We start from the raw sequence: 12,241 nt of genomic DNA, 5'->3' as shown, positions 1-12,241 counted from the left end.
CCACAACTTTTTGCACAAGCTAAAAGAAATTTGGAAGCTGGCCCTACCCCACAAAATGGGCCACTTAATCACTGGTAAATAAACCCCAGTCATTCCAGTCAGTGGGCCTTCAAAGAGGTTCTTAACAATTAAATATTTTATAGGCACAAAAGGGCATCAGCAGGCATTGTTTAAAGTGCTAGGACATTCGTACTTTCTTTTGGCTAAGTATGAATATTTTGGAGTAATGCCCAATGGGATATCTTGCCATATTTTACCAAGCACACTTCATTGATTCGTAAGCCTGCTCCTATGACAACCTCTCCAGATTCTATTCCAATTTTACTGAGCACTATTTTATGAACAACTTGCCACTCACCAGATAGCCACTGAATGACTGGCATCCCTTGCACCCGCTGTGCACCACCTTTAAAAGCCCATTGTACACCTAGACAGTTCAGAGCTGCTCAGCATGATTCCTGATATTTGTTGCAGACAGGGAGATATTGGAGCCTGGCTTTATGGGTAGGGACCTGGAGGTCCTGCTGGATGGGATAGTGAAGATGTGTGACCTCTACTTCCTCTAAGACTAGCAGTGGAAGCAATGACACCAGACCATGACACCCAGGAGGAATGCTCAGCAATGTAGGAAAAATGCCAGTGTCATTCTCCATTCCACCAGCCACCATCTTCATTGAATATTTCACTCTATCTCTGCCACTGTACTTGTGTCCAACTGAGGCTCATGTTCTCTCACTCTTACTAGTACCAGCAACATCTTCACTCATTCACTATTACATACCCGAATCCCTAGCACCTCTAAGCCTTCATGCCCTCTGTGCTGCTTACTCACTCACAGTAGACACCTGCACAAAACATAACAACTGTGCCAGTCATCTACCTTAATATGTTCCAGGAGGATAATAGCCCATAATAGGGTAGAAAAAGTCAAAGTGGGTGGTGGACTGCACGACATTAGGCTCCTCACCTTTTCTGAGAAGAGATTCCTGACTCTGAGTGCCCTGAATGGCTGACTGACTGTGTTCAAACCCCTGAACAAGAATCAGAGGCTGCCCTTGACTTGCTGTGATGAATCCCCTGAGTAAAGGCTATCTCCCTTGACTGAGGATTACTCACAACCAAGACAAAGTGTTCATGGCTTTGTGTCCATGCTAAACAGCGAGGTAAGGATAAAAAAAAAGACAGATGGTTAGAGAAAATCTAGCCATCGCCCCTTGGCATTCAATAGCATCGCCATCGCGGAATGCCCCACTATCAACATCCTGAGGATCATCTGAAGCTGAACAGGATTAAACTGTTGCTGCAAGAGCAGGTCAGAGACTAGAAACCTGCATGTAAGTAAGTAACTAATTTTCTGACTCCCCAGAGCCTATCCATCATCTACAAGGCACAAATCAGGATTGTGTTGGACTACATCCCACTTGCCTGGGTGAGTGCAACCCCAGAACAAAGCAGCACATGTTGGCACCACATCCACAGCCATCCATTCCCTATGATGTCAGGATTCATGGGTCAGGGATGACAGTCAGATGCAAAATTCAAAGTGGATTTCCAAAGGGCGGGATGGGTGGAAATGGGATGTCAGGGTAGTGTGAAATAAAAAAGAGGACGTGGAGGCTCCGGGCTGGGATGGGGAGAGGTACCTGGTGACCATACTCAGTGCTGACAGTGTCCATCACCAGCTGAGTTCCCTGCCACCACTCACCATTCGCTCGTTGCACATTCAACCAGAAAATGGTTCAGACAACTTTCAGGGTGAGTATGGTCAATGTCATTTTGATGGGTGAAAGTGTCAGTTCCTTCTCTGCTGGGTGTTAGCACATTGAAGGAACAGGTACATAAAGCATGCGTTTGCAAGCTCCAGCTACAGTTCACTTGCAAGCACTTCTTCACGTATATGCAATGCATACAAAGTGAAAGTGCTGAAGTACTTACCGCTGGTCAAAAGTGGATTGTGTCTTGCCTTTAGTGTTTCAATATTAAACAGTGTCATCACGGAAATGCAGATGTTTGCAGCTGTGATTTAAGAGGAGATGAATGCTCGTCAAAAGCACCGAATCACTTGTGGAATATCTGAGGGTACTGTGCGATTAAGGGGGACATCACTGCTTCAGAAGTGATTAGTTTGGTGATGGACTTTGATAAATGGAAAGTGAGATGACTATGAGATAGAAAGGGGTCAGTGGGCAGCAGGTATTCCCTTTTAATGTCATGGGTTAGACCATCTATATGTCTTCTCCTCATTACAACATCTCTCATCTGTACAGTACGGGAAACCAGTTCTGTCTGTGCTATAATGATGGCTGCTACCCACTTCTTGTCAGTAGTGTAGTTCCTCACTGACACTTGCTGATCCTTTTTGGAAAATACACATTTGACCTTGTTGTCTCAAAAGAAAACTGATTCTGTTGTTTCCTGTCAACAATGTATTTTGTCAGGCGTGGTTTTAGCAAATCAAATGCAATGTACAACTGACACTTTACCCTGAGCAACACTGAAGAACTTTGTATCATCAAGTGAGTTGTGTTCTGGTATGTTAACAAAAAAAAGCAATGTTTTATTATCTGAACAAACCTTTCTGACAAACCATTTGTAACTGGATGATAAGAAGCTGATCGGATATGTTGAATTATCTTCGGATTTAGATAGTCCACAAACTCTTGTGATATAAACTGTGGACCACCGTCACTAACAAATCTTACAAAGATCTCCTCATTCTTTCAATAGGTTTCTCTGAAGATGTTGCCTTCATGATAGCAAAGGAAAAGGTGGATTCTGTCATGCTGTTCCCTAAATGGATTGTCAAAGTCATTTGACAGAATGCCTCATCACCAGAACTTTCCAACGAGCACCAAGACATCGCTTGGCTGGTGGTGAGAAGGGCATTTGCTGTGAGATCCTTCGTGCATGCCCAGGCTCTCTGCACTATCATACACTGCCCTTGGAGTGGCTGTGGGTAGGGGGGGGGGGGTGCCCGATGGTGTGTGTGTGTGTGTGTGTGTGTGTGTGTGTGTGTGTGTGTGTGTGTGTGTGTGTGTGTGTGTGTGTGTGTGTGGTTAGAGACTGTCACATATCTCCTACTGGAATGTGCTTTTGCAAAGGAAGTCTGGAGAAAGATGCCATGGTTTTTGTCGAGGTTCATCCCAAGCAGCTCCATGATGCAGGAATCTGTGCCCCATGGTTTGTTCCCTGGGACGCACACCAAGACAAACATCAACTGTGCCTGGATGACAATCAACTCGTTGGTCTGCCTGAAACTTGTTGGTTTTCCTGAGCAAGGAGTTGACCTTAATCACGTTTTGCAGGCTGGCACATTCTCAGGTCTAGGACTATGTGCTGATGGGTGCACTAATGTTTGGGATAACTGCTGCCAAGGTGCATTAGGGAAAGACCACTTCTAAGGTCATTCTGTCAAAGTTAAATGGAGATCTGCTCAGTTATCGGACGATCCCACTGCTTCAAATTTTTGTAAATGTAGTCATGTATAAGTTAGAAATGCCTTTGGTTCATTTACTGGAAAAGAGTCAAACTCCAATGTTTGTTTGTTTCTTCATATAGGACCAAACTGCTTTAGTGGCTATTTATGTATATAAATAGATTTTTTATAAATAATGTACGTTTTTGAAATATAACTAAACTTCAAGCCATTAGGTATGTGCGACAACCACTATGAAAAACATTCACCTTTCAAATATCCCTGGCAGAGTCATTATGGATCCTTTGCCATGGGCGTTCTGGCCATTCCCATGTAAGTTGGATTGCCAATAATTAATTCTGTAAGTGTGCGCTGATAGCAACAACAACCCATACGGCTCACTGCTAAAAAAAGCTATCCCTTTGTGAGGCCTAAATATTATGGTCAGTGGTCTATTGTGTTAATAAGGGCAATTTCTAACTGCACATGTACTTGTGGAATCTCTAGTGTCAAAAATGATTCCTCGGTCTTACTTCTCTATCTACACATATTTTGTTTCTGCTTTGTTTAATGATCTTGATGTAAAAAGAAATTGGCTTTTCTTCACCATTGGGTAATAGAAAAGAAACAATTGCTCCCGCTCGTACAGGGATGCATCATATGCTGGTTCCAACAATAACTTGGGTCAGAGTTTCTGATTTTAATAAAGCCTGTTTGGCTCTTTCACATTGCTGTTTCCATTTCCAATTTTTGTTTTGGCATGATAAATTTCACAATGGCTTCAGAATGTTTGAAAGATTTGGCATAAACCTGCCATAGTAATTTAGCAAACCCAAAGCTGATCGTAGTTGATTTAGGTGCTGGTGCCTCAGCTAAGGCTTTTAGTTTTGAAAGTGAGTTGTGTAGTCCCTGAGCATCAATGACATGGCCTAAATATTCAATGGATGATATGAAAAATTCACAATAGTTTTTCCTCATTCTTATGCCATAATCTTCAAATCTCTTCAGATTAGCATCTAAATTGTGGAGAATGCTTTTTCTCATTTCTCTTTGGGATTAAAATATCATTTAGGTAACATTGGATTCCTTCCAATCCATTTAAATCTTATCTGTGAAACATTAGAATAACACAGGAACAGGTGTGATTCCAAATAGGAGTCTCTTGTATTTGAATAGTCCTTTATGTTTTACAATTGTCAAGTATTTCTGTGACTCAGGATGTACACATTTCAGGAGTTAGATTTGACTACGGTCAATTTTACTGCAAAGCTGACCTCTGGCTGGTCCAGCAAACAGGCCATTCATTGATTAAAGGCAAATGATACTGTTCAACACACAGTTTCAGATTGATAATGACCTTAAAATTACCACAGACATGCACTGATCCATCTTTCATCATCATTGATATGATAAGTCTGGACCAGTCATTCACATTTATAGTTCAGCTCTCCCATCTTCAACCACCTCCTTAATTCAGACTCAACTTTTGGTCTGATTGCATAAAGCACTGACCAAAATTTTGCTTGACTTTCATACCTGATTTTCAATTTGACAAAGATCTTTTCTAAGCTTCCCAGATCTCCATTGAACACAATGGCTTGTTCCTTTCGAACTTGTGATAAATCAGTATTAGAATCTGACAAGTGATTTAAGTCAGCCGAATTAAGTTTGATTTCTCCAATCACATTCTTCCCAAAACTTTCCTTTGACAATGTGTATGGACAAATCTTCTGAATGAGCTTTCACCTTGCTACAACTCCTTAAAGGCACTGCTTCACTCGTGTACATTCTTAGAACAATTTGTGAGGGTTGCAGAACAGCGTGACTCAGCTGCCCCTGATGCACACTTTCAGGTATCAATAAACCCATCACTCTCGCGTCCACTCCCATTCTTACTGATTTGCCATTCAGTAAACCAGTGAGCCAGTACCAGCTGGTGTCGCACTCAAAAGCCAATATGTTTATAGCAGCTCCTCTCTGGACCGTGACTGTGGGCTTTTTCTCATGCTCTCATTTGTATCATGTAGATTTGCTTCCTAATCTCCAGTTTGTGTATTTTCGTTGTATGTTTCGTCCTCGAACATGCCCATTCGATGTACCCTTTTTCCCCACAGTCTCTGCACCAGCCTCTTTATACCAGCAATTTACTGCTGTATGGCCTGTTTTTCCAGACTGTTGGCAGGTTTCAACCTGTGTTGGTACTTGTCGCCCAGCCACCATTTGGTGAACTGCCATGTCGAGCTTAGCTGCTGAGCTTCCTTGGCTATTAGTTCTATTGAGATTATTGTTTTCAGTGCTGTCTTTAAGTCTAGGTTTCTTTCCAACAGTAACCTCTTCTGAATTGCTTTACATCTTGAACCACACACCAGTCTGTGTCCCATAGCATCATTTAAGTTGTCTCTGAATTCACAGGATTCTGCTAACTTCTTTAAAATTTCTATGAATTGGGAGATAGATTCGCATCTGAACTTTTCAGCAATCACCAATGGTTTATGAGAAAATTAGTTCCATAGGTTCCCCAAGAATGAAGGGGTGACTATATCTGCTTCAACTTTGTTAGCTTGAACAAAATAATGAAATCTTTCTGTGTCGGATTTCCAGTGGGCTGTATTGTCAACTTACAGTCTCACGGCTTATTATGATGTACCATGAACATTTTAACACAACCTTGCTGCTTCCCATCTCAAACAAAGTCTGTCTGTTTCTTTCTGACTATGCTCCTAGCTCAAGATATTTCCCTTTGTGGAAGGCATAGTGTTCCTTCAGGGTGGAGCACGTAGTTCTGCACTGTTCACCTCTTCCCAGGGGTACTTTTTTTTAACAGATCAATGGATTGATCTGGTGGATCTCAAAGCAGTTTTTATCTTCGACGGCACTTTCCTTCTTATGTTAAGTACCGAAACGGAATAGGAGGCCGAACCATGGGATAACAGAAATTTTCTTATGGAGGTGTCCACTCCACAAGTGGCAAGGCAAGAGATAGAGCTGTCTGTCCACCCAAAACAGTTAATGGGGTTGTCATTATGTCAAGTGACAGTCCACCATACTTACACAAATACACACCTATGTTGTTACTATCATGGCAGGTCTTAGTGCCATTGGAAAGTCAATGTTTCGGGCATTAGCCCTTCTTCAGAAATGTCCTCCTGCTCCTCGGATGCCACCTATACGCTCTTGACTGAATGTCTTTTTCATCTCTCTCCCACTATCCCTCACTAATGTCCCAGGCTCTCCAGCTGGCAGGAAGGAAGTTTTGAGTTAGTGACCACAGGGCTGTTTGTAGCTGGAGGCCCAGTCATGCTATGTATCCAGCCAATGGGCAGCTTTATCCTCTTCAGCTTGAACTCTCCCAGGGCTGAGGGTGGCAGGTAGGATGGAGGTAGAAGTCCTGGCCATCTCTGGAGACTCCTGAGAGAAGACCTCTGAGAGGGGTGATTAGATTAGATTCCCTACAGTATGGAAACAGGCCCTTCGGCCCAACAAGTCCATACTGACCCTCCGAAGAGTAACCCACCCAGATCCATTCCCCATATTCACTCCTGATTATGGGCAATTTAGCAGTACCAATTCACCTAACCTGCACGTTTTTGGATTATGGGAGGAAACTGGAGCACCAGAAGGAAACCCAAGCAGATTCAGTCCTAAATCTGCTCCCCCTCATTTTGAAGCCATTCCCTCTTGTCCTAGTTTCACCCACCAGTGGAAACATCCTCTTTACTTCTATCTTAGCGATTTCCTTCATAATTTTATATGTTTATATAAGATTCTGCCCTCCCCACCCCACCCCCCACCCCACCGCCTACTTATTCTTATAAATTGCAATGAATATAATCCCAGTCCGTCTTCCGTCATTAACCAACCCCTCGACTCTGGAATCAACTTAATGAATTGAAGGGCTTTTGCCCGAAACGTCGATTTTACTGCTCATCGGATGCTGCCTGAACTGCTGTGCTCTTCCAGCACCACTAATCCAGAATCTGGTTTCCAGCATCTGCAGTCATTGTTTTTACCTAATGAACCTCATGCCATTTTATAATCCCCAGGTTTCAGACAGGATGCTTAGGCTTGCATATACTGGAGACCTGGCTCTATGTCCTTGTGATGAAGGGCCTCCTGGAACAGGACTAAGATCCTTCATTCCCCCGACACAGGTATTCCATGTTTTTCCAAAGTCATCGTGGGATCTGTAATGTTCACCTGAATTTAGGGCAGTACCTCAGTTTACCATCTTGTCCAAAGTACATTATCTGCAATACTGCACCCTTTTCCAAACCTCAATATTGCGCTGAGCTACATGGATCAGTGTGACGCAGATCCTAACGAAGTTGCCTGAAGTTATAGCATTAAAAAACCCATCAATACTGAACTTCAGTCTTTGACAATTTTACAGAAATGTTTTCAAGATGTAACAGATGCAACATTACCAAATGGAAACAAAATTAACCAAAACAAGCTATCGGACAAGAGCCAGGCAACTATAAAATAAGTGACATATATTTGTTAATTAGCCATCAAAGTACCAAACAAACCTATGTGGAATTACCTTGTCACAAACTATAAAAAGTTCTGTTAATTTGAGCTGGAGAGGCAATTGTCACAAATCTTTTGCAAATTAAGGGTCTGAAGAGTCTAGAAGTTGTGGTGTAGTGGTGAAACTTTAGTTCAAAGGCATTTTTACATTCTGATCAGGTAACTTGCACTGGTGAGTTCGATCAACTGCATGTCAAATGTAAGTGTCAGGATTCCTAATCTGGGCTGAGTTAGGGGTAAAAGTCCAGGTGCTACCACTAGACTTTGTGCCCCAGGCTAAAGGAAGAAAAAGCAGTTCAGGCTGCTTGTCTAGAATGCTGTCCAATGACCCTTGCTAGAAAAAAAATGATTATGTGTTCAAGTGAAGGCAATTCCTCATGCTCAAACAGTTAGGTAATGTTCACTGTCTTGGATCACAAAGGAGGGGTGGCATTAAACAAGGTGCTGGAGAGGGTATCAATGAAAGCTGCAATTTTCAGGGAATAAGAGTGTCGATATTAATGAAGTTGATGAAAAGATTATGTACATTTGAAGAAATTGTAAGAAATTCTAAATTTGAATGTGAACCACAGGTATAGGAGTTAAGTCCTCCACTTTAAAATTATCAAAGCCAGAAGGCTGAGGTATCCATTAATGAATAAATACAAAGTCCTATTGCTTAAATCCAAATCTCAAAGCCATTTTGTTTTGTGGCCTGTTGAGCAAAGCATCTGTCAAGGATGCTGTCCATAGTAGAAGCTCTGATCACAAATTAAGGCTGTTTGGTAAAAGTAAAAGCTGCTTTTTTTTATTTGTTTGTGGAACTGCAGGTGTCACTGGCTAGGCCATTATTTATTACCCAAAGGTCAGTTAAGAATGAGACTAGAGACACATGTTGACCAGACCAAGTAAGGAGAGCAGATATCTTTTCTTAAAGGGGATTAGTTAACCAGATGCATTTTTCCCTCTCCTGACAGTCAACAATGGTTTCACAGTCATCATTTGTCTTTTAATTCTAGATTTTTACTGAATTCAAATTCCACCATCTACTCTAGCTGGATTTGAACCTGGGTCCCCAGAATATTACCAATCACTCTGGATTCATAGTCGAGCAATAATACCATGAGGCCATTACCTCTCCACCTACTGCTCGTGGAAAAGCAGAAACTACAGCCTGACCACTGCACCCAACAACACCCCGCCAACTCACATCTCACTGATGACTTACTACCCCTAATGTAGCTAGCAGCCTCTGGGCAGGCTGTTTGAGGAAGCTTACCAACATCATTTAAACAAGGTTGATACACTTTTCTGGGCTCACCACAGGCCTCCCCATCACAATCTTCAATCCTTCTCCCAAGCAGAGAATGCTCATAGACACTTTAGGAAACCAACTCTGCCGCTTAACTGAGGCTGGCAAGCAGCATCTGGACAATATGGTTTTGCATCTTTGCCATCATCTTCCTAGCCAGAAATCACCAAGATTGAAAAGAAAATTGGCCAGATTCCATTGTGCTCATGGAAAGCTTGAGATTAACTCATCAGTACATTTACCCTACAGGTTGAATCTGGCAGATTGAATCACAGCAAGGCCAGTCTCTTCAATGATCTCAAGGTTTCTGCCTTCAATGGCCTACCTAAACATTGATCATGAGTGTTCACACAATCAAACTGCCCTGATTAAAATGAAACTTTAACGAGTTGTACTTTGAGCCTGATTAATTTGATGCAGTGTTCCAGAATTGGCTTTTTTCTATAATGTTACCTGAATTCCATGTGTCTATAAGGTCCCTGTTCAATTAGCCACCAAGGGGTAGATCTTGACTTTGAGCAATTGTGCAAAATGAATGGTAACTCCAAGTAAATCCTCCCATCTTTTATTTCCATTAAAGTCAAACAACTATCACACACGCACAAAGTCAAAATCAACTCCAAAACTCTATTATATTTTACCCCTTCACTCCTAAAAGCAATAAATTAATTTTCATTCATGATGTAGCTTTCTTCTTTCATCCTTAAGTGGAGCATTTGCTTAGTTGCTGGTTATGTCTTCACTTGTTAGTCACTTCTAACAAGGATCACTTTTTAAGCCAGAAGTGATGTAGAGAAGTGAGTATGGGCGAGAACCAATTTCCACCTGCTGCTTTATATTTTCCTCTGCCCAGGGATAATTTAGATTAGGCGGGAATGAGGTCAATTATTGTACTTTCCAAAGCTAATGAAGATCTGAAACTAGAGGTTATAAATTTAAGATCCAATAAGAGACTCTGGAGAAGCTACCAGGTGGCAAATCATCGACTTGAAACATGAAGTTTCTTTCTGCATGGGTGCCGTCAGACGTGCTGAGCATTTCCAGCACTCTCTGTTTTAATTTTGGAAGAAAGATACAGTGTTTGAAACTCACTGCCACACAAAGTGCTTGGTTTTTAAGGGAAAGCTAGAGAATTAAATGAGAAAGGAGAGGGGTTTGGCCTCACTGTGGTATTCTCGCTAAACTACTAATTCAGAAACTCAGCTAAAGTTCTGGGGACCTGGGTTCAAATCCCTCTATGGCAGATGGAGGAACTAAAACTCAGTAAAACAAATCTGGATTTAAGAATCGACTGATGATCATGAAACCATTGTCAATTGTTGGAAAAGGCAATCTGGTACACTACAGGGAAGGAAATTTACCATCCTCACCTGGTCTGGACTACACATGACACCCGACCTACAGCAATGTTGTTGACTCTCAATTGCCCCCTGTAATGGCCTAGCAAACCATTCACTTATACCAACTGCTACAAAGTCTCAAAGAAATGAAACTAGTCAGATCACCTGAATCGACCAAGGCACCAGAAAAGACAGCCCTATCAACCCTGCAAAGTTATCTTCACGAACCAATGAGGGTGAGTGCCTAAACTGGGAAAGCTGTCTCACAGACTAGTCAAGCAACAGCCTAATACAGTCACACTCATAGAATCATGCTTTAGAGGCAATGTGCCAAACACCACTATTCCTGGATATGTCCTGTCCCTTCAGCTTTGGGTTAAACATGAGCAAGGAAGCCTCCTGCTGATTATCACTTACCATCCTCCCTCGCCTGAGGAAACACTACTTCCCCATGTTGAACAACACTTGGAGGAAGCACTGAGGATAGCAAGGGCTCAAAGTGTACCCTGGGTGGGGGATTTCACTGTCCACCAGCAAGGGTGGCTCAGCAGCAACACTACTGATCCAGCTGGTTGGGTCCTAAAGGACACAGCTGCTAGACGGGGTCTATGGCAGGTGGTGAGGGAACCAACAAGAGGAAAAATACACTTGACCTAATCCTTACCAATCAGTTGGCTGCATTTGCATCTGACTATAACAGTATCAGTAAGAGTAATCACAGCACAATCCTTGTGGAGATGAAGTCCCACCTTCACGTTAAAAATACCCTCCTTTGTGTTCTGAAGCAGACATCATCACAAGTTGTCAGGGCCTGTAACCTTTGCACCTTTGTGTTGTGTGGCACTATTCCCTTGCTTAAAAGGGACAGACTTCAGACAGATGCCCAAGACTGGGCATCCACGAGGCACTGTGGGCCATCACCAGCAACAGAATTGTATTCCAGCACAGGCTGTAATCTTATGGCCCAGCATATCCCCCACTGAACCATTACCATCAAATCAGGGGATCAACCCTGGTTCAATGGAGAGTGCAGGAGGGCCTGGCAGGATCAGTAATAGGCATACCTGAAGATAAGGTGTCAACCTGGTGAAGCCACAAACAGGTCTCCTTGCATGCCCAACACTATAAGCAGCAACTGATAGACAGAGATAAGTGATCCCACAGCTAACAGATCAGATCTAAGCTCTGCAGGCCTGCTACATCCAGTCGTGAAGAGTGTAGGATAATTAAACAACTCATTGGAGGAGGAGGCTCCAAAAATATCACCATCCTCAATGATGGACAAACCCAACACATCAGTGCAAAAGATAGAGCTGAAACATTCACAGCAATCTTCAGCCAGAAGTGCAAGTGGGTGACCCATCTCAGCCTCCTCTCGTGGTCCCAGCATCACAGATACCGGTCTTCAGCCAATTCGTTTCACTCCACATGATATCAGGACACAACTGGAGACACTAGATACTGCAAAGGTTACAGGCCCTGACAACATTCCGGCAATACTTGTGATGATGTCTGCTTCAGAACTTGCTGCTCCTCTAGCCAGGTGTTCTAGAACAGTTACAACATTGACATCAACCTGACAGTGTGGAAAATTGCCCAGGTATGTCCTTTACTAAAAAGCAGGACAAATGCAACCTATCAGACTACTCACAATCATCAGTAAAA

The sequence above is a fragment of the Hemiscyllium ocellatum genome, chromosome 30 (assembly GCF_020745735.1).
Source record: "Hemiscyllium ocellatum isolate sHemOce1 chromosome 30, sHemOce1.pat.X.cur, whole genome shotgun sequence".
NCBI classification, from domain to species: Eukaryota; Metazoa; Chordata; class Chondrichthyes; order Orectolobiformes; family Hemiscylliidae; genus Hemiscyllium; species Hemiscyllium ocellatum.
Note: the sequence above shows the minus strand (reverse complement) of the source record.